We start from the raw sequence: 24,621 nt of genomic DNA on the forward strand, positions 1-24,621 counted from the left end.
ACAGAACCTGATGGATATCTCCATCTGTGTGTACCCCCCACAGACATGTCACTGACCATTGGTCAAACCTCTAGTGTACCCCCCCCCCCACAGACATGTCACTGACCATTGGTCAAATCTCTAGTGTACCCCACCCCCTACAGACAAGTTACTGACCCATGGTCAAATCTCTAGTCCTCCATATAATCTCCTATGTCATTTATGAATAAATAATCAACGAAAAATGAAGCGAAACCGAAGCATAGATTGCATTTGATAATGTATGGTTTCGGACGCTAATCACTTTCTAATGACCGCCAATGTTTAAAATTACGCTATAAACCATGTTCCAGATATAATCCTCAATAAATAAATATCGGAAAATGATATATCTCCCAAAAAATTGAAAACTAAAAGTGCAATTTCACTTTAAATTGTCGTTTGAATGTTATTGTTTACATATACAGTAATTGAATATCTGAATAAACGGCCGTTCTAATCTGTAGAATGCTCTGTGTAGTATGGATCTCGGTAACAGAATGGACTGACAGTAATTCTATGTAATCAATCATAAGAAACCGTGGGTATCTCAACTCCATACCCATCATTTAAAGATCATCTGTACAGCCTCATCACCTCCCTCCCAGCATCTGTAGCCAGACACAGTGCTAAGCCCTGGAGTCGGGCCAACCTGTAATGGAAATCCGCCCCTCCCCTATAGGGCAGCTATCTTCCAATGCTGTGTTTAGATTATATAAGCATGCAGGCCTGGCAGTGAACACAGGCCTTTTAGCTGATGTTCCCAGCACACAAACTGTCCTCCCTTTTCCCTATATCTGTAATGGAAACTCTGGTTCAATGAAATCTCCTGGGATGGGGNGGGGGGTAGGGGGGTAATGCAGTCATTTATAGCCATCAAATGTAGTCTTCTGTTCATCAAACAGTCTTTTCATGTTTTCTTGTCAGGAAAAATGTGTTGTTCAAACCTTTTTATATATCCATCAAATACAATTTTCCGTCTGCGAAATAACCTTCCATCTATCATATTGTCATATTCCTCCTTATAGAACTCTGTCATCTGTTGTCTGCAAGGAAGATTTCCTGCCATCAAACAATCCTTTAAAAAGTTGTTTTCCCCAAAAAATATTCTCCTATACACAAAATATTTTGCAACTCTTCAGATAATCTTTTATCCATCAAACAATCCTTCAACTTTTCTTTTTCCTTTTAATATTCTGTTATATTTTAATATTTTGCAATCCTTCAAAAAATGTTCAACCTATCAAATGATGAAATAACTCTGGATTATGAATTAGGAATAATAACCTTGATAAATCAACATGATCAGTTATTGCTCCGATTCATAACCCCTCGGATCCCCCCTCCCAACTTTCACATAAAGATTACATATGAAAGTCTGTTTCTCTCTCCCCCATCATCTTTCAGATGTCAGTTTATAGCACACAGGATGGTAGTACACCCGTTTTATTTCTCTCCCTCCTCATAATACTGGTAGTAAAATCAGATCCTGAAAGAAACTGCATTATTTTCTGTATAGAGCACTTGGCCTTATTTTTCTCTGCCACTTATCGTTGCGAGGCCCAGCCCCCCACGACGGGGATACAGAGACAGACAATACTCAGTATTAGAATGTTAAGGTCTATAATTACAAGTATGTAATACAGAAGAAGAAGATCAAGTATGCCCCCAATCTTCTTGGTGCACTTGTGAGCCACCAGGTATATACATTTAACTAGTCACTGTAAAATCTCATATTTACATTGTTACAAACAAAATAAGGCCGACAAAAACTTGTCAAAGTTTCAATTAAACACAGCTTGCTGATTAAAATAATTGAAAATTGATCTGCAATTGTCAGTTTCCAAAAGTTTTTTGAGTAGTTCCTTTCCTACGATTCTTATTGAACAATACAAACCTAATCCCTTCCACAAGACATGGGTATAATATGCCTCTATCACTTTATGTAACTAGGTAGACTAGTAAAAAATTTAACACACGAAACGAGATGAACATCTTAAGGATTAGACTAAACATATATGTGAATGATCATTTTCATACACAAAATACAGATGTAAATAAGAAATATTTTTTCGTAAAATGGTACAGAAAAATACAGAATCTGTAAAATACAAACTCACCATTCAGTTTTCGGCTTGTTTCTTTACACAGTTGACTCCAACAATAAATGCTAGTGTCTAAAGCTCGCGGTGGAATTTGTAGGGAAATTAACTTACTAAGGTGAGCTCATACAACTTGCGTGTTGTCATCTTTCTATTGTTGTCGAGTCTATATTAGTACCTACAGTCAGTCGATCAGCGATTAAATGTTCCAGCACACGAGTTTAATTACATGTGAAGGATTCCGACAGTCGTACACAATGATTACCCGATCATTTTGTCTGTACATAACATACACCTTCCCCCTACCTGCTGGATTAGCCAGGTACGGTTACAGATAATGTAACTTAATTTGTCCACAAATGGCTGTTTTAAGTTGTTTTAAGTTTACGGCTCGGACCAGTCTAGCCTGGCCGTGCTGCATGAGATCAATGGTATTGTGTACCGACCACTCTGTTGCTATCCCATCAATAGCATTCTACCTGTACGACCATTACCTGGACAAAAGCTTCACACAGACCCAAATAGCTGATCATTAAAAATGTATTCATAACTGAATTGGAACATTTTAAAACTGGTAAATTGCTCAATCGGGCAATTGTAATGTCCCCTATTCGAACACCATTTCCTACGTAAACACTCCGGCACAATACAGGTTATGTGCGTCTTTCAGGACATTCAAAAGCTCTGTGTGGAATTACAGAAATTGTCCATTTGGCAAATTACAAACCTGTGTTTAAACATTGAAAATGTTCGACGCTGATGAGTTGTTGAGAGAATGGAGAGATGATTTGATGACACACGAACAATGTTATCTATCGCAACCGTTACCGTATATGTAAATGATCATTATTACATAAGGGTTTCACCGACACGGTAAAAAATAATAACTCCAGTGTTAGCTTAGTGTTTGGAACCAAGGCCTAAAATCTGTAAACAAATTACTCCATCCTATCACATATTTTTTTTTATCGCACTTATTGCATTATGTAATCCATCATTTTATTGTGGTTCCAATTTTTCAGAAATTTTATGTCGAATTGTAAAAATTACATTTCTCTTTTTGTAGCTTGTAGAATACCATTCCAGTAAAAGACATTTATTTTCGAGTGAATTTAAGTGTGGCAGTTAAATTCGCATTAGGCATTGATCGTAATTTAAGAATCATTTGAACAAGCACGGGAAACACATTTGTGGATATGAAATGTTAATTTATATTCTCGCCACAAGTACACGAAGGTCAGGGAATAAACTTTGTACAAAATATGCGTAATATACAGCGCTCCTTCTATTTCACAACAAGTCATCACACCTGCCTGATACTTATACATAGTAAAACATGTTTCGTAGGTATGCGCTCTATCCCGTCTGTAAAACTGTTGCAGATATGAATCGTACTGCTGGTTCTGTGGAGGAGAATCTGTTTAGCAGGTATACCTGGAGAATCCATTGTGAAACAGGATATCGCCATTGTACAGATAGATAATGGGGCACAAACGGCACAAATACAACTTCAAAAAGGATAACACATGTTTTTATCCTGTAATACAATTTACAGCACAATCAATACATCTTTTATTCGTAGAGCTGTAGCAGAATCGGGTTTTAATACTTTTAACCATATCTACGAAATCTGTTTACAAGGAGATCAAATAAATATTGTGACAAATTTATATTTTTATTGAAATGAAATGTTCCTTCTTTTTTTAACATTGGCCATTCCAAATAGTAGAATGATTTGCCAGACACACAGAGTAGCAGTCGACACATTACAGTATCAAAGGTCAAATGTAAAAGGTCATTTATTGGTCAGTTTTGAACAGCTGAACTGTATCATACACTGACCACCATGTGGTCTAAGCGAGGTCAAACCTCTGCCAGCAGGTTTAATCCACTGCACTGCCCTAAACTCTCATTCCGATTGCCTCTTTCCTGCTGGGAGCCATTTTTATCAACTTGCACACTGAGTTCGCTAAGAACTGATGGCATTGAGAAAGCTAGCATGTAAGTGGTTGTACTTTTGCATGCTGTGGATGAGGCAGACCTACAAACAAGACAGCAGTAATTTTCAAAAGTCAATAAAGACCAGTATATACGGAGCACAAGCCTTAGGCGGCAGTCTACGATAATTCTTCACTTTCTCTGCATCTCTCCGGCATCTCTCTCCATATAAACCAGGAGAACGGCACACTACAGCTCAAATAAACATGTTAGCATCCTGGTAAGGCCAATTTGTCTATAATAGGAAGCACACGCCAGTTGTTTATACAAAAGAAGTCTATCCTCATTCTAACAGGGGAGATCACTCTTCCATGGATCGTTTCCATGAAGTCTACCAATTCCAGGAACTGCCTTTTGTCGATTTCCAAACGATAAATCAGTTGAAAAGGAAATATTTTGAACTTCAATCTCCAACTATGGCCTTGATCTTGGAATAAAAATCATGAAAAAGGAAGCTACACAGTAATGAAGTTATTTATGACATATGTAAAATTTTCTTGAAATATTTTCATGGGATTTTTCTTAAATTAAACCCAAGACACTTAAGGATGTAAGCTGGCTTACCGGTAGAATGCAAGCCTTGAAGAATGCCCTCATACTCTGTATGGGAGATAACTCTAACAAAAAATGGTAAAATGTGCAAGGTTGATAATTTGAATAATACAGACAAATGTCATCCTGGCCCATTAGTTTCAACCAGAAAAGGATGAGTTAAGATGAAAACATACAAGAAAAAAACATGTCATTCCTGCAAATTGTGGGTCCATGCATGTTTAGCATCAAATTTGGGAAAACGGGTTACTTTACATAATATAATTTACATTTTCTACTGATAAACATCCGTAACCATGGCAATTGGATTTGTTTTAAGTTAGCAGATCTAAACATAATATTGATCATGGAAGAAATTCAAATTTAAGCTTTTCATACCAATTTTTAAATTCGTAATTAAATTGAAGACACTGTTGCTGAAGCTGAACAGATGTTTGCAAATACTATTACCGAGTGATTTGAATTTAAAATTCGATGAAGAACATCAGCTTCATTCCAATACAGGGAAAGATCAATTCTTACAAAAACACGATACATCGGGTTTCAGCCATTTCCATCAAGTCATTCATGAAGCCTGTTAGAGGCAGTAACTCCAATTTGAAAATTCCCATGCCTTAGGTGGCATTTAACTGTTCCGAATTTCTTGATTGCAGATAATATACATGGCAGTATTTAAATACTAAACATGGGTTTTTTTACATTTCCATCCGAAATATATTTATTTTTCATATTAGCATACCAAAAATCTTATTTCTTAGCACTCGGTCTAGTAGTATTGAAATTTCAAAAATTGATTCCTCGGTGCTAGAAAGCGAAACATCAAATTATCTCGGTCTGAACGGCATGATTTTCTCCCCTAATCATCAACATGCACTGTATTTTTCATTCCTCGTTGCAGTAAATTATGTAGATGACTATTGATTACCCAAGAAACCAAGCTTGTGTTCAAACCTTTTTATTAAATGAATAAATTCTCTTTCTGCCAGTTTCGCTGTAATTGTAATCAGGATTGCTATACACCCTCCAACAATGCGTTCTGCCTGCCACAGATACTGTTAACCCAGACCCTAGTACCTGCTGCAGACCCTATAACTTTCCTGTTTAACAAAACTGTTTCAATTAAGATAAAACATGGACGCTATAGCTTACGGTATCCTTTAACGAGCAACATCCCACTTCCTTCTGGCTCACGGTTGAAACAGACTATATATAAAGCCAACAGCTCTTTATTTTAATTAGGCACTTAAAAAACTCAGCAATTAGATTTTGATAGTCATTCACTTGTTGGCTGTGGTAATTGAGTGGAATTCACTTTTAAATATAGACAATAGTGTTGCTGTCGAGTCAGACTAACCCACGACGAAATAAAACGACACTATTACAAGAAAATGTACATGTATGTCTTCTGCGTTTAAGTACAAGACCGTGACCTTCACCTAAAATTTGACCTTGAACTCGAGACAAAATCTCCATCATTATTCCTGTCTGGTGTGTAGTACATGTTGTATGTTGCTAAAAACATTTCTTCAGCTGTTCAAAATTTACAAAATGGACACAAATCAGACCACACAAATATATATAGCTATTCGACATACAAATATCTGTTACGTTTGACCTTGGTCTTAAGAGTGACAGTCAAGAAATTGTTACATGTATGCTACACAATGTTAAGTGTTGATAACACCTTCAGCTATTTCGAGAACTAGTGGCCTCGGCATAAACTGAACCCAATTTGAATAGGCGGATGCTGGGAAGAACGTCGCAGATACGGAAGTCCTCGTTTGTTATTACTGGTAGGGGTTAAACGAGGACCAACCACGCTAACAACAGATGAACTTGTTATGATCCGTTTACCCCAAGGACCTGTCAGACCGTGGTCTGGAACACTTAAATATCACAACGGGCCAACCAGATAAGTACTAACCTGTGGAGGAAGTGATGTCTTGAAAAATTGGCGGGGCAGTTGGCATTATCATTGTGTCTCATCGAGTGGTCATTAGACTAAAAGTAACCGATAGGTTGACCTCAGGTAACCATGGCAATATGATTATCAAAGAAAACAGACGAAAGTAATAAAACCGGAATTTACAGTTCGTAATTGTTAATGGTTTGTAACAGACTATGGTATGGTCAACCGTCTCAAACCAAAACTATGACCCTTTAATGTCAATGGCAGTTCTCAAAACCAAAGTTTGATATTGACGTCACGAACACGTAATCTTTAAACCAAAATGTGATCGTCATAAAAAATTAAAAATCACAAATTTGTGATCCCATAACCAAAGTTTGAAATTCAAATCTGAAAATAAAACTTCTGATGGTCAAAATCATAGACGGGTTTTTTCTCAAAACCACACTGATGGCCATATCAGTATTAAGATCTGAAAGAGATATGACTTCATAATCTAACAAGAATAACTGAGATCACAAAGGGGTGATCTCGAAACTGAATTGTTGGGGCTATTGTCAACAACAAAGAGATGCTGGATGGATAGTGTCTGAGACAATTAAAGTTATCATACAGAGGTATGTCTGTGTTCTCCCACTACATGTGTATTTACAGACCTGATAAAGCTACTGCATGGCATCGCATGCATTTTTCAGCATCCATACCTATTAACATACAAGTTTTGGAGCCGACTAGCTAGTCGATACTCCGAACACGTAAATAGTGTTTATTCACGTAGGTTTCCCTAAACATAACCAGACTACAGAATATGGAAGCATGCTTGCCACTCAAATAAATAATTAATACATCTGAGAAAAAATAGACCATTGTAACCAGTGTGTATGTCATTACCCCGTATCAGTTTCACGGAGAGAAAAGACAAAAGATGCAGCAGAGTAATACGATCGTACATGTTTTACTAATGGCCGCGAGCTTATAGTAGCTCTATCAGTCAGATAGGAAGCATACTGACATTAACAGACAAAACAAATTCAGCAATTTAAAAAAATAAATAAAAAAAATCATTAACCTATACAAGGCGTGGAAAATGCTGTGGATTTGGACGTCTGCCACTCCTCTATCTGGTCCACAACTTCACAGCCAAGTCCCGGTGCTCTGCTGGTGTCATACGATAAAGCATACCCAACCGACAACAGTACCAAGGTAAAAAGACTGATGCAGATCTCATTTAACAATTCTAAAATCACATAATTATCAATATTATTTAACTGTTTTAGACTTCAGAAAAAACGTAATGGAATTTTAAAAGTTCAGTTGTTGGGTGTTTTTTTTTTGTCTTCACAACTTTGTCAGCAAATTTCTATAACGGTTTGAAAAACTGATGTTACTTAACGATGAAGCTAGAAAACAGACCTTATCCGACAAAATGTCACATTTTTCCAAGGATACTTAATCTTAATTCTGACTAAATGATTCTATATAGTAAACAAAGAAAATGGAGCAAGCTGTCATGACTGATGAACTCTTTGTAGCCTAATTTTGATGAAGGACTTTTTAAATGCCTCTCACTACACTAGTTCAGAGTCGAATGATCCGAATGATCTGTAACCTGCTTCCAGCTGAATGGTTACCAGCCAGTCCCCCTCTGGTACTTGTGACCACCCACAATAGACTCAACAGCCTCTCCACCACATGTCAAAGGGAGACAATCCAATAAAGATACAAACTGACCTGGATCATAAAATGACCATAATTCTGTGACCCACGGCAATAAAACATGATCTTCCCTTGCTTTTATCAGCATGTTTCAGCAAAGAATGTGTGTACCGACAATGAAATTCAACCTATGTTCCAAAAATTGATGTTTCAATTTCACAGCTAGCTGCTTTTTCTTTCGATAAATAGCATTCAAATACAACTGTTTTATTAACTGGCGAAATAAATAAAAAACAATAATCGGCAAAAACAATGAAAGTTAAATTGTCGGTGATAGTTTAAAAGAGCACAAACAAGGAATGCGCATCGGTCTTCCTTTTACAATAAAATCACTAATTAAAACCCTTGTGGAAGATTGATTTTACAGTTCTCACTCGCAACGCACACAGCCTCACCCCCAGATCCGAGTCAGCAAACAAAACTGTAGGAGAGATGTACAGCACTTCATCATTTTTGTGGACAAAAATTACTTTTCATCGACCCAGATGCAACAGAAGCTGCAAGACGTAACAGAAGAATAATAAACGAGTACGACGAAGCAGCACAGGCATCATCACCAACGACGGTAATGTTACGCTTGGTTTGACAAACTACAAAATGTTTCAATTATTTCTAGGAAGTACATGGCCCGACCGCAATTTACGCGAAACACAGGCCTGCCTTAAGCAGTCTGATAACAATATTATGACAGTCAATCACGACGGGTAAGCCACGACAATATACCGCGTATCATTACGACCTCGCGAAAGCCTCTCCTACTCCAGTCAATAGACTTGCCCGGATTTGACATTCGTATAAAAAGATTGTGTCCTTGATTTGGCAGCTTTATCAAAGCGAGGAAATAATTGTCTACACAGTGGTTCTGGACTTGTATGAATAGCCCAATGACAAGCCGTGAATGACACAAGTTGATCGCTACCTGGTACAAAGCAAATCTGACCGTATAAACCTAACGGGCAAATTACAGGATTCTGAGGGATATTTACTGCGTAGAGAATTACTTCAGCTGTAAACGGCATCAAGGACAAATGTCAAAATCCATGTTGCATTCCCTTTAAATTCAGTCATGCATCACTTTTATTACTTTCTAAAGATTATAATTTTTTTAACTTTACCTTTTTTTCATGTACTTTTTTTTCAAACATCATCACTTGATTTTTTATTTTTTTTAAAAAGTTAGACTGCAACTTATTTTAATAGTTTACAAAAATGTTTTACTAAGAAAATCTACACAATTTTTTTGTTAAATTCTGTTACTCAAGCTCCGATGATTATAACCAGCCTCCAATATTAAACCAACCCCTATCTAGATTCCAAATTTTCAGCTTAGTACAACAAAATTGAAAATATTAATGATATCAAGATTGCATCACCATAATTGATAATTAGATTTTCTAGTGCGTGAATCAAGGTTTCTGTATCCAGGCCATTCTGTGAGGATCCCGCAGAGGCATCTGCGGAGTCCGTATACAGAGTCTGACCTACACACACTCCCGAATTTTTTTAAAGGAAAATGACTGTAACATCTCAAAAGATAAAAACAGCACATGCCCCTGATAAAGTTTAAATTTAATTATATTTCACTTAAATCAAATTGGCAGTCTGCTACAGGAACTCCTAACAGACCCTCTAACTTGAAATATATTTCAAAATAGACAAACCTTGAAATACACGTCTCCTCTTAAAAATAATATGATGCTTGTTGAAACATTTTTTTGTATAACTGTTGAGGTGTACATTTCAGAATACTTTTTTTTTTTCATACCCCTGTCAGCTATAGAGCCATTCTGCTAAATCCGAAATACAGATTTTTGTCGGAATACCAGAAAACCGATTGCCACCTCTTTTTTGTAATCGAGACATACAGTTCAAAATAGTTTTCTCCAGAATAAACATGTCAGATGGAATGGTTCCTATAAACCAGATCTTTGCCGTTTTTTCGCCCAGTACAAGCGCGAGTGCCACCTCTTTCTTGTCCAAAGCGAATTGTTTATAACAGAGAACACAAAACTATAAACTCCACGATGTAGTGTTTACATTCTAGCTGTTCAGATGTTGGCTGAAATGTGCGTATTTATTTGTGAAGTATGCGGCCATTTAGTGTTTTATTGGAGCATATCCAAAGCTAGACTGGCAGCTTGTGGACGATCTGATCATTTAAATGTCATTCCATCTGGAAACTCAGGAACTCGGTTTTACCAGTTTCTCAGAGAGAGCAATTCCCAACGACTATAAATGTTTACCTGTGACAGATTCCGTATAAAGCGTACCGAGTACCGACAAAGCAGCGTAGGCGCAATCACCTCCAGACCACTTACACACAAAGTGTCTTGCGTTATAAAATTTTCCATCTTAAATTACAAACTGACGCAAACAAAATTCTGAAACAAATCAATCTACCAGGCCTCTGAACACAAACGTCCTTCATTGTAAAATTTAGAGTTTTACATTATAATTAAACTGATGCGAAGAAAATTCTGAAAAATGGGCAATTAAGAAAAAAGAAAGAAACTCAAAACAGTAGTCAATACAGGGACCAAGGTTGTCTGCCACCCATTAAAATCATTTATTTCTGTCATTCATTATCACGTAATATAAAAAGAAAATTGCATCATTTTTGCATCATAATTGCCCAATTAATATCTGCAGTTGTTTTTTGCAGAGGAACCGGGATTAATACAAGGTGTTACAATAATTCCTCTGTGGCCTTGCTGAACAGACATTTAATTTCCAATTCACGGTTTCCCCACAAACATCTGAGAAATGTTTTGGCCAGGGCTGGTGTTGTTACCTCACAGATCTTTGTTTTTTTAACGTAGCCCTCCTCATTAACACAATTTGCCAGCCACATACGCTCGGGAATTGGGAAACGTAGAAAACTCTGAACCAGGCGAGAAGGCTAACAATTACTCTGGTGGGGATAACATCCGAAAGGCAAGTACATCATTCAAAATCTCGACGACAACAACGCAGAGTACATAACAATCTCTCCTGTCGCACAGGAGAGCTACATTTCAAAGACCTCTTAACTACCCGCAGCGAATGTAAACACACAGGAAACCAATAAATATGTGTAGCGGTTGATTATTAACGAAGCTGACCGAAAAAAACCCAGAATCTAATGAAAAATAGCAACTAATGACAGTTCTGTAACCTTCATAAAGATCAATTGGTGTAATACAGTATGTAGGTAATTTCACTCAGAACTGTTCGATGGATAAATAAAAAATCTAAATCTAATTTTCTAATCATGTAACTGCATAAAACACAATAATTGTGTTTAACAGGATTTAATTCTTGCAAATTTTTAATTAAACTTTGTTAAAAAGAATTAGATTTTTTTCTTTAAATACCCTGAGGTTTAAATCTAAAACTCGCTGTAAACATTCTATGGTTGAAGCCATATGCATCTAAAACCCACTGTAAACAGTCTAGGGTATAGACTATTGAACGGCACTTCAGAGACTGCGGGATATATTGATATGAAATATGTATTTTCCCAGTAGAATATGGATCAGACCGGCATATCATATTATAATGTTCTGGATGTGGGAAATTGGGATCTCTTGCCGGAGAACCAATCCTACGAGTCTGAATCCCAGACGTTTTAATTCCTTGAAAGATCACATTGCATCAACATGAAAAAGAGACGTACGCAAACTTCCATTTTGATGTGCAGACTTGCAGGGTATTTCTAATCAACCTCATAGCATTTTTTTTTTTTTTTTTCGTCTCTAAGAAAAACAAAACCTGCATTCATATAAACATCATCTCCGGAGCCTCCTACGAAAAAATGAAAAGTTGTCCTACTTGATTAAGTTGTGTGCGTAAGTTGAACCACTTAAACCTAGACATGTTAACTCATTCACCCCTATATTTATAAACTGGACTTGTCCAGTCTTAGATTTGGTAAGGTTCAAATTTGACTTAAGGGGGGTGGAAGGGCTTACTTTGTCAAAAGGTCAGGAACCACTACTCTACAAAAAGATTCAGAAACGCTTACTTCTAAAATAGTATTGCCCCTTCAGAGTATGCAGGTTTCTTATAGAAATCCAGTTTCAGTTTATCAAAGACCAGGTTACTAAACTTCTTCCATACAAACATGTCGTAGATATATTGACTGTAGATTATTTTTTTAATTTGAGAAAACAAAAATGTACATATTCACTAATGCATTTCATTGTAACCTCAAGTGGTAAAATGCTTTTTGATGCTGCCACGATTATGTCCCTCGATTCAGATTAAGTGTTACTGTATTCCACACAGAGCATGCTCAGAGTGATGTTTTAATCTCGCCCGTTCTCTGTTGGTCCCCAAGGGTTATCCTACACCCTTGATCACAAACTGTAGCGCTTTCATGGACGTATCAAATATTGATACACAATGAGATATATACCTACACACTCGACCCACACACACAACGCATTAAACTTTAAAACTATCGTAAGCAAACCTGTAAGCTGGCAATAAAACAATTCCCATAATTTATATTTTAATAATCTGAAATATTTTATTTAACATGTTTACTGAAATATAATTATCTAATTCTAATCAAAGCTTATAAACAATCCATGAACCTTTGACCGTTTGGAATGACTGACCCCTCCCCCTATCCCATTCCCACATACTGTTCACAAATGTCTTTTATGTCCAGTGGTAATAGAGGTCCACTTTCCCCTGACCAGACTAGCCTTGACCTACTGAGCACTTTTTGCTGCAGGTCTTATTAACCAAGAATCTCTCCTCTGACCGGGATAAAAGGACAGTGCCCTTCAGCAGTGTCAATAATGAACAGCTTTATTGATATTAACCTACATCATCCATTCCGTCAGTATACTGGGATAAAATGAAGAGAATCTTATTTTCACTGACACAAACCTACATCAAAGAAGATACCTATACTTCCATTGACACAAATTTTAATTCTGAATGTCAGAACACTGACCAACATTTCTGACCAGTGGCTTTTATGATACTGTCCACTATCGCTGACCATTTAGGATATGTCCGGAATCTTCTCTGTCCATTATGGTAAGTATCAAGTCCTAGTTCTACTGACCAGTATGGATACATTCTCTTGGGTCAAACTGACCATTACAAATAGAGTGTCCAGAGTCCCTGTGTCCACTCTGGTTTCTGTGTTCAGTCATGCTGACCATTATAAAGTGACCTGAATTCCTCTGCCCACTCTGGATCCTGTGTTCAATCCTACTGACCATTTCTAATACAATGTCCCTGTGTCCACTGACCATTATAAAGCGACCTGAATTCCTCTGTCCACTACCATATATACATCCCGCTCACCACTGGTACAGCACTACCATAGGTTGTGTGTGACTTATTACTTATATTTATAGTGTAGTGCCCAATCATGCTGACCACTAAGCATAAATATGTCCTGGTCTAACTGACCACAATTAATGTAAACAGTGTTTATAGTATCCCTTTCTACCCATGACAGAGCTGACACGGACCTGTAATATACATAACACATAATACGTGGTATCCTGCTGTGTTATATACAGTGTGTAAATATTACAGAAAGTACTCACCCGTACAGCTGGAGCAGCAGGGCCTGGACCACCATCTACATGTAAATGTCCACGGGTGACCAGTATAACATACAATCACATCCTCTGGGAACACACACTGGTTAAAATCCACTGGTATATATATATTATTTCACAGTCCTGGGTCCTGCTGCAGATTTCGTCAGTTTCTGTAGGGAGGAGAAGAGAGAGCACATTATCATCCGTACCTATAAACACACAGCACAATCTTCCATTCATACCGCTACAGTGTTACTGACACACACTGCCTGTAACGTGCTACTAGCACAGTCAGCATCCAGTCACAGACAGACCAATCATAGAGGCAACAGCCCAGTATGACCTCCGACCTCCAGGTTTGATCGACACACAGCCACCGAAACTACCACTTTCAATTTCACATCAGGTTTTGGGGTCCCCGCATCATTTCATAATTGGGGATTTTCAGTGATATTGGGTTATGGTGTGGTCAGAAGGCCTGCCAGTGGTGTCACATAGAGAGCTGTGTGGTAGCTTCTGCTGCTGTGACTGAGGCTGTGATAACCCAGTCAGAGTGCTTTTGGTGTATTTGATATGCCAGTAAGATTTTAAACAACAGAGACAAGTGGAAGAGCAAATACACGACCACAGATGTACTTATATTGGTAAACAATGCTACAGACATATCACACAGTACAGTTAGTACAGAGTCGGAGGCTGGATGTGGTCGTTACGGAGAGACGGAGAGACGGAGAGAGATGACAGGGGGATTCAGAGAGAAGGGGAGGGTAAAAGGGGTAACAGGGGTAACAGTGATATAGATGGGACAGAGAACAAATTGTCAATGTAGAATCAGCATGGGGTTGAGAAAGGACAGAAACAAAGACAGGAGAAAGTAAATAGGTCAAAGGAAGGATACAGGGGAAAGGGGGGCTACAGTGGTATGAGAGGAAGGATAGAAATAAGGTGGAACAGGGGTATGAGGGCGATGGGAAACAAATGTATCTTTGAGAGAGACACAAGTTATATAGGGTAAAGCATTAGGAGACATCGTCAGTTCTCTAACATCTGAAGAATACTTGGTTTTTGGAACCATCTTTTCATTAAATATGTGTTTTATAATACCACAACCAAGTCGTAAAGGTTTCAAAAACACACAGATGTACATGTTGCCCATTATATATATATCCAAGAGGAAAACACCTTAACATCAATATAGATAGCAAACTATATCATTCCTCAGCATCTCCCTAAACATCCTCAGATACTGCCCCAGATACACAGGTGTGAACTGACCTATATCTGATCAAAGTAATCATAACATTGACTTCCTCTCACAACAAACTATCTTTACTGATGCAACAACAAATAGCTCCTCAGTGTGACTGGGAGGGGGAGGGGAGGGGTGGGCGGCCTCAACACCACACAGACTCACATGGTGGCTTGGAGTGGAAGTGGGGGATGCAATAACAGACCCACTGTGTAGCTGGAAGATGAAGAGAGGACATGATCAGCTTCAGCACTGTTCTCCCCTGTTCCACTGGGCCCAGAGAGATCCCTTCAACATCCCACTGGGCCCTGATCTCAATCACATCACACCTACCCCTCACACGGGGAGCTAACCCTCAGGGAGACCTACACAAACAGGGGCCAGAGAGACATACCTCTAATGCTGTTATAGAAAGGTCCCCAGAGGTCCCACCATATCACTATTAGAGAGATGAGTACAACCTGCTATTAAAACGGTCATCAATCAAATTATAGCTCCTCGTAAATAGGTAACACCGTAGAGTGATTTTAACACCCATCCATCACCGACTGGTGTAATTGTATCAACACCTTTGTTACATAAGTCTATATAATACAACTGTGTGTCAGCTGATATCCCGACATGTACAGGACCACCAGACCTCTCTGGCTGTGCTAGTTTGATTTTACTTTTTGAAATTAAATTTTGAGGAAAAAGATTTATTCCCTACAAGTATTGGACCACCAGACCTCTCTGGTCATGCCATTATATAAGTTTGAGGAAAAACATTTATTAACTCATCCACCCCTACATACTTAATCTGGACTTGCCCAGTTTTTGATTTGGTAAGGTTCAAATGTGACTTTAGGGGTGAAGTAATTTCCTTTTTTTTTTTTTAATTTAAGTTTGAGGAAAAACATTTATTCCCTACAAGTATTGGACCACCAGACCTCTCTGGCTGTGCTATATACCATGATTTTACTTTTTGAAATTAAAGTTTGAGGAAAAACATTTATCAACTCATCCACCCCTACATGCTTAATCTGGACTTGCCCAGTTTTTGATTTGGTAAGGTTCAAATGTGACTTTAGGGGTGAATGGGTTAAGAACATCAGACATCCTGGATTTCCTTGATGTCATTAAACTGAGAAGACCCAGTTGTAGGAAACTGTTATGTCTGTTTCCCTACAATGACTCAATTTCTTTTTTATCTTTTCTGTTTTGTCAGCAAACATGTTGTGTCTAAAACACAATATACATGTGCCAGAAGAGGAAAACCTTGGCAATGTCTGCTTCAGATGTAAACTCATAACCCCAACTACAGTTAGCCTGCTAAACTATACCTATAACTGGATGTTGTGATTATGAAATCGCAAAAAAAAAAGAAAGAAAAAAAAAGATCTGAAACAATTTCTTATGTCAAGTTTAATGAACGATCTTAAACTTGCAAAAGAAATCAACAAATCATAAGCTAGGAACAGTTTACACTTTGTCAACCATCAATCTACAAGTTTAGCTTCATCAAGAATGAAAGGACTTTAGTATTACCGCTTTAGTTATATAAGTGGGTGGAGGACTCTGTAGCAACTGTCACGGCCGGCGTCTGAAGGGGAACTCCACAGTGATTGGGAGGGGGCAAATTTACTGTTGCAGCTGTCAGCTAGAAATACACAAGAAAGGGGAATACATTATATTTTTACTTGTAATGACATAGCAGCTGTCCTGTCAACTCTCTCTCTCAAGATATCCCCCACACCCGTAACTTTTCCTCTGTGCCAGGGAGACAAGACATATACTCTATATATATTGTGTCACACTCTGTGTCAGAATCTCCTCGTAAACAAAGTTAAAAAACATCTGTAAAGAAATGCAGAATTCTTCTTCAGAGTGCCGTTAATTACCGACGCGTCTCAACATCGACGACGAAAAAACAGCAGCATATCTCTGACTAGCCTTCTTACGATTGTTGACAGCCACGTCATAATAACGTTCCACAAGTGTGGGGAAAGTATTACGCACCCTGTATGTCACCAAAGTATATAGGACCCGTCACTCCACAACTCAATAACACCAGTTTGAAAAATAATAATACGAGAAAATTTTGACAATTATTATAACATCCAATGTTATGAATCTTAGTACCAGAGAACTGTTTTACATCAGAACATGTTTGTAAGAGATTCTCTGTATTGAAAAATCTGAATCTGACATCTGGAGAATTTTGAAGTGATAAAGCATTACATATCAGATACGCAGGTAAAGTATCTTGTATGGCGACATGTCATTAATTAACTCATTCACCCCTGAAATTTTATAATGAACTATTCCAACCTTTGAATTGGAAGAGTTCAAATGTGTCTTCGGGGGTGAATGAGTTAAAGAATACTAGAGAAAAAGACTAAATCTAAAGTAACCCATTTCAATATAATGATTCCCAAGCACTTCACTGATCATGATCATTCACAAACAGGTGGGTAGGCACATTAAACCAGCGACAATCTTCACAATTTGCACAAATTCGGTAGAACCCAAGCTTGGCAGTGCCACGCACAAATCACGTTTTTTTTTTGTGTGTGCTGATTTTTTATCTTGTTTTCTGAATCATCTTTTTCTTTCCAATGTGTCAACAAATTAATTCTGATGAAATCGAGGTTCTTTCAAGAGCAGACATGCAATGTTATTTGATCTTTAGAAAATGTTCAAATTGTCGGCTAATGGTATTAGACATTGCATATCTCACGGTCGTCGGAACTCTTAGCGTGTGTGGCACAACACAACAGAGATCTGGACGGACTTGCCGAGAACATTTCACCCCGCATTCCATATACAGAGCTCTCTCCCTGTAAAACGTTGCCAATATCACTGAGACCAGTTCTATCTACACCTGTCACCCGATAATGGTCAAGCGTCTATACTGACCAGTACAGAATTGGTTCAGTGTCCACTTCATAACCCAGACGCATAAACCACAACCGTATATGTCTGGTGCCCAAATGATGAAATGTCATTCAGTGCAGGACCATTTTTTCGTTTCCTTTCGTAGCGAAGTGAACAATGTGTATTATCACTGGCCCCGCTGTTAATATGATACATATTTCTTAAGATGTTTTGCGATCGTGACAGGGCTCACGTTGGATGATGTATCCCACACCACATCTGGCCTGTGAAGCTTGGCCATTTAGCCAGGAGAGTTCCACTGATGTGCAGACAAAAGGTAATACAAGATATAGTCCATTATCACACGTCAGCATTGCCTACCAAGAGAAATGACAGAACGTCTTCCTCAGATCGCGTATGTAGCAGTATGGTCAACTTTACAATGTGCGATTATTTCGACTGACATATCGTGAATATGTACCAATTCTGTTATGTTTTAATCATAAATGTTTTGGAGACTTTAATATAAAAATTTAAAAAAATTGACATTTCACAAAGACAATTTTATATCTCACAAAATGTGTTTTTCAGAATGTTTTGATCGGAAAAACAAGGAAGCTTTTGAAAACAATGGATGTATATATATTGACCAGACTGAGGCCGCTGGGTCTGAAGAAAGGTGAAAATGATACACTTCAGTAGCAAATAGTTATCCAGTACTTTCCCTGTGTTTTTAATCTCAGAACGGAGCCGGAATTCACAAAGGCATAACAACACATCTCTAGTGGCTGGCAAAACATTGAAGAATTGTGCGATACAATTACATGGCCGAGTTCCGATGCTGTTGTAGCGGCACCCTCCTCATGGGACTAAACGGACACACCATTTCCACAACGAGACACAATAATAGGGGCTAACTGTACAAATTGATATATATGGGGGCTTGGTGATACACAATGAGGAAATAATGGAATGTAACCGTCTGCCCTCGCCCTTTTGAAGGTCTGTATAAACTGGAGCAGCGCCGGGGTGCCCAGGGATGGAGGAAGAACAAAGTCCTACGTCACAAGTTATGTAGTTTTACGATATCTATCTCGTAAGTCAGTACCTAACTGTAAGGGACAGTTCCCAGTAATAGAAACGTCTCTCCCATTCCTTTACAGACAAATGCTGTCTTCTGATGAATCTCTACAGCTTTGCAGTTATAATATATTGGATTTTTTCCAGACATTTCCACAAAGAAAAAAATTGGAGAATTTTCTGGAGTTGCTGATTGGACAGTTAGATGGATCGTCTGTCACATGACAAACATGTGATTCAGTGTTCCTCCGTCTCCCTTCGGTATCGTATTGCAGGAAGTGTCATAAAAACGGAAGTCTACACTAGTAATGCCGTCACTTCCTAGACAAACAGTTCACATAAAAAACATGTTAAATGAGTTGAGATAGAAAAAAGATTTATTTGAAGTATAGCTTCCTTAAATTGTATTAATAAAAAAAAAAAATCTTCTGATAAAGCAAATATCATTGAAAAATTATATCATATTTTGATCTAAAATGGACAGCTATGCCTAGCTACACAGGTTTGAGACTGAGAGTAAAATGGACAGCTATGTCCTGTAGCTATACCGGTTTGAGTCTGGGAGTAAAATGGACAGCTATTTCGTGTAGCTATACAGGTTTGAGTCTGGTAGTAAAATGGACAGCTATATATCCTGTAGCTATACAGGTTTGAGTCTGAGAGTAGAATAGACAGCAATGTCCTGTAGCTATACAGGTTTGAGTCTGATAGTAAAATGGACAGCTATGTCCTGTAGCTATACAGGTTTGAGTCTGAGAGTAGAATAGACAGCTATGTCCTGTAGCTATACAGGTTTGAGTCTGGTAGTAAAATGGACAGCTATGTCCTGTAGCTATACAGGTTTCAGTTTGGGAGTAAAATGGACAGCTATGTCCTGTAGCTATACCGGTTTGAGTCTGGTAGTAAAATGGACATCTATGTCCTGTAGCTATACAGGTTTGATACTGGGAGTAAAATGGACAGCTATGTCCTGTAGCTATACAGGTTTGAGTCAGGGAGTAAAATGGACAGCTATATGTCCTGTAGCTATACCGGTTTGAGTATGGGAGTAAAATGGACAGCTATGTCCTGTAGCTATACCGGTTTGAGTCTGGGAGTAAAATGGACAGCTATGTCTTGTAGCTATACAGGTTTGAGTCTGGTAGTAAAATGGACAGCTATTTCGTGTAGCTATACAGGTTTGAGCTATGTCTTGAAGCTATACAGGTTTGAGTCTGAGAGTAAAATGGACAGATATGTCTTGTAGCTATACAGGTTTGAGTCTGGGAGTAAAATAGACAGCGATGTCCTGTAGCTACACAGGTTTGAGCTATGTCTTGTAGTTATACAGGTTTGAGTCTGAGAGTAAAATAGACAGCGATGTCCTGTAGCTACACAGGTTTGAGTCTGGGAGTAAAATAGACAGCGATGTCCTGTAGCTACACAGGTTTGATCCATGTCTTGTAGTTATACAGGTTTGAGTCTGAGAGTAAAATGGACAGCTATGTCTTGTAGCTATACAGGTTTGAGTCTGGTAGTAAAATGGACAGCTATATCTTGTAGCTATACAGGTTTGAGTCTGGGAGTAAAATGGACAGCTTTGCAGGGTTGTAACTATACAGGTTTGAGTCTGGGAGTAAAATGGACAGCTTTGCAGAGTTGTAGCTAGGTTGAGTGGCAGCCTAGCCAACCTTACATGTACGGAACCACTGCCTACTGAGCCTGGTTGGTGGCCTCCAATCAGATATTCTGGTGTCCTGTCACAACTGAGCCGAGCCTTTACCATCCTAGACAGGTCTGTGGCAGGAATATCTACGATCACACTGCTATTCTTACAACTGACATTTTCTCTATCTTAATTCCCAAATTGGACACCGCAGGCAACAAAAACCTACTGTATCGATTGTAATGGTCCCGATGGACAATCAACGTTTCCAAACTTCACTATTCAAGGTCTTCGCTAGACTCTCCTACGTAAATTCTTTTTTTTTTCTTTTCAAACGGCAAACATTTCATGCCTTGAAAAAATCACAGCAAGACAATTCTACTAACAAGACAGTTTCTCCTGGAAATTGTTAGAAAAGAAAACAATTTCTAGCAATGAACTTGTTCAATAATTAAAGCTATTACACATACCGTAATATACTTGGATTTTCAAAAAGTGTGTTCACTTATATGTGAGGATTTTGAACTAAATGACTCATGATCACTACATCATCAGAACCGGTTAATGACTTTTTTTTGTCTAGCATTCTATTTGCTATTTTTATTGACGAGAAACCATTTTAAGTAAATGCTACTCACTTTGGAGAAACAAAGTTATTCAGACTATATTAGTGTAGCTTTAATGCCATTACATCTGAAGGAAATTGATTTCTGGCACCGCGACGTAAAAAAAATCATCCCTTACCTAAGATAATGGGATAATTGTTCGCAGCACACACTACCAATTAATCTAAATCTTTTCGAAAATATCATCAACGTCATACACAATAACAAACCCTGATTCTTGTACGTGGTTGTCGTTTAGGTCTCAATGGGTGGCACTGTGGTTTTCACATCAACGAAACCTGTTTGATATGCTGATGTAAATTGTGATGGGAGTACCCCAGGTTTTTCTACTTTCGTCTCTATAGGCTGTTTTTTACCGTTATTGTTTTAAGAAGTTTCGAGTATTACAATCCATATAAAAACTTCGTAGCGTTGCAGCTGCACGAGAAATGTAAACAGAAATGGCCAAAATGATATTTACAGAGTTAATGTGATGAAAGGGGTGGGCACAGAGGAGGGAATCTGAGAGAGAGAAAATTATTCTGGTTAGCGGGGAACATTCAGGAATTTAGACATCTCTGTACAAGAATAGGTTTTGACATAGCTGTGTAAAAGAGTAACGAATTCCACCCCAAAAACATTAATTACATACACCGTCCTAAAAAATATAATTACAAGAAAAAACATGTACTACCATCCTTCTTCTGGTACTTAAGCCAGTTATTTCTTCTTCACATCATCATAATAATCAGTCTGGGGCATAACAGGGTAAGTGGAAATGATGGTGCCACAGGACCAGTTACAAACAGCAAGGTCACATGCATAGGCAATGAGGGTGTATTACGAAAACGGATAAACCAATGTCAGGTATTTTTGTCTTGTTGGTGTTCATCACGGCTACAAAACACTGTTAATTAGCGCAACTAAAACATGTGATTAGCACGCCCTCATCAAGATCAGCATGTCGGCAGCAGTTAATTATCAAAGAGTTTTTAAAGACTCGCACTGCATGGAAAGACATGTGATCAAACCCAGTATATAATTATCAAAGTGTTTTAAAGACTCGGATTAGAGGGATAGACATGTGAACAAGTATGTATCTAATTATCAAAGAGTTTGAGTGACTCTGACTCACAGCTTTTTTCTGTAAATATCATCCCCATAGATCTCCCCAATGTTGATTGAGGTTGTCGTCAAGATGTCAGCCATGAAGTTTAGATAACATCAAGTTGAATCATGGCTGACAGAGAGGGTATGTTTCTTGACAACGGAGACCAGGGTGAGAGGTAGAATTCCACGCATAGATCATAAGATGATGACATCAGTCAGGGTACTGCTGTGTCTGGACATGACATCCAGTTAGGTTTCATAATACCTCCCCAACACCATCTATCCCTCACCAAAAATAAATAACACCTTTCATCTTCTACACAAGATCTACAGCTTGTAGACATGTGTCACCCGGCCCTGGTATACCTCCCTGCTTCACTAAGAGATGTGGTTGTCCCGATACCTCCAGTCCCCCTAGCTAAATCACCCCCGGCAGATCATCCTAAATCATCGCCTGGGCGTGGCCCCCTATCACTACATTGACTGATCTACAACCTGCCCCAGTCAACACATATGCGAGGGGTCAACCCGACAATGGGTCAACAGTTCACCTCCTCGTATACAAATCAACAATTTGTCAATGAATCTATTAACTTGAGAATGCTGTTATTCAAAACCTGACCTTGACCAATAATAAGGATCAGACTTTTATCTTTCATCTTTCAACATTGACATTGTGCGGATGCATAGCTCAGGTAAATTAAATCTAAAATTTGTTGATATACCTGCTAAGATGCACAGCAGGGAAACACTGATAAAGAATGAGAATTGTAATGAAACTTTTAAAATTCCCCCTAAAATTCATGGATAGTAGATATTAATAATTTAAAACTGAAAAAAAATTCAAATACAGCAGCACGGTTTTTTACAGTATTAAGTAATATGACAGCCTAGATTCCTGTAAAACCATTTTGGATATCAGATTGAGTGAGATCATTTTGTCACAGACTGTCCCTAAGGAGGTGACATTAGTCAGCTTACTAATGGGGGATAAACATGTAGAGTTGTCGTGGTTATAGTGAAAACATCTGCATCTATTTGTTTGGGTACTTCACGGTCAAGTGCAGAGGAAACAATATAAGCTGGGAATTGTACAATGTCTCTCAGGAAAACATCGCCCTCGACTGCCCCTAAACACCTGAAGCAACAATCTGGTCTTTACTAGGCCATTACTAGCCTGGGAATGAATGGCCAGGACGGAAAATGTATACTTAGAGCATCACCGCATGAGCAATTCTGGATGACAAGGGAAATAACTCAAATTCCAACTGCAACATTTTGCAGTGGGCTGCACCGTGTGTACAGATGATTGACGGAGGAGTGTGACTGTATCGGAGGCTCGTCTATTGATCCATTGCTGTAGAGGTATATACAATCCCCACCAATTATGAAACAAGTATCTCAACACAAAACATCCCAGTGATAAAATTAACTGTTCTAATTAATGTGAAAATGATGTCCCATGTTCCACAAATGGAATTTCAGCAACAGATTAAAATTGAACCAATTCATTTCAAGGTTTTGATGAAGAACTTGAGTCCCTTAAAGTTGTCACCTAGCAGTTCAAAGCACTACGGAACTCATTTATGTTGAACAACCTGTCTATTTTTTTCATGGTCACAACGATGCTAAGTTAAATAATTCTGATTTGCAGGTGAAAATGTCGGAGTTTTCAAGCAACAAACACATCTGGATTTTTTTCTTTAAAGATTTTTCAAAAAGTTCTTAACCCTTTCATCCCTAGATAACTTTAATAGACTCTACCAAACATGTATCTGGATGAGTCCATTCTGGTTTACAGTGGTGAAAGGGTTAAATACTGAAAGATATAAGGAATTTGTGAAATGCTATACATATATATGATATCGATTACTGCAACATGTTTCAACCACAGTGTACTATATATACACTTTTTATAAAATATCTTTCTTGTTCATCGAGTCGTGACATAAGAATATGATAGTCAATTAAAGTACAAAAACATGTGTTATCTGCGCCAGTATTGTGTGGGAGACATCCACAAACACTATCATCGTGTTGTGTGAAGCAGATGGAAAAGTTACAAAGGTTTTTGTACTTTAATTGACTATCATATTCTTATGTCATGACTCGGTGAACAAGAATGATATTTTATATATTAACGATTATATATATATATACCTGTGTGTCATACCTGTAAATAATATATCTGCCCTATATCTGATTGGCCGGTTACACAGTCATTTTCTCAGT

General features: G+C 38.1%; 1 protein-coding gene across 12 annotated transcripts in view; it reads right to left on the minus strand.

Moving 5' to 3' along the window:
- The window catches only part of LOC110452441 (teneurin-m-like), a 202,283-nt gene that overhangs the window by 112,499 nt on the left and 65,163 nt on the right, over nt 1-24,621 (minus strand). For 11 of the 12 annotated variants that reach the window (XM_021500988.1, XM_021500987.1, XM_021500984.1 and 8 more), the window contains one exon: nt 13,848-14,014. The gene's annotated coding sequence lies outside the window, so the exon portion shown is untranslated. Of the gene's footprint in view, nt 1-13,847; nt 14,015-16,620; nt 16,733-24,621 lie in introns of all 12 variants that reach the window. The other variant, XM_021500978.1, reaches the window with a different exon arrangement.

The sequence above is a fragment of the Mizuhopecten yessoensis genome, unplaced genomic scaffold (genome assembly GCF_002113885.1).
Source record: "Mizuhopecten yessoensis strain PY_sf001 unplaced genomic scaffold, ASM211388v2 scaffold6683, whole genome shotgun sequence".
Classification (NCBI taxonomy): Eukaryota; Metazoa; Mollusca; class Bivalvia; order Pectinida; family Pectinidae; genus Mizuhopecten; species Mizuhopecten yessoensis.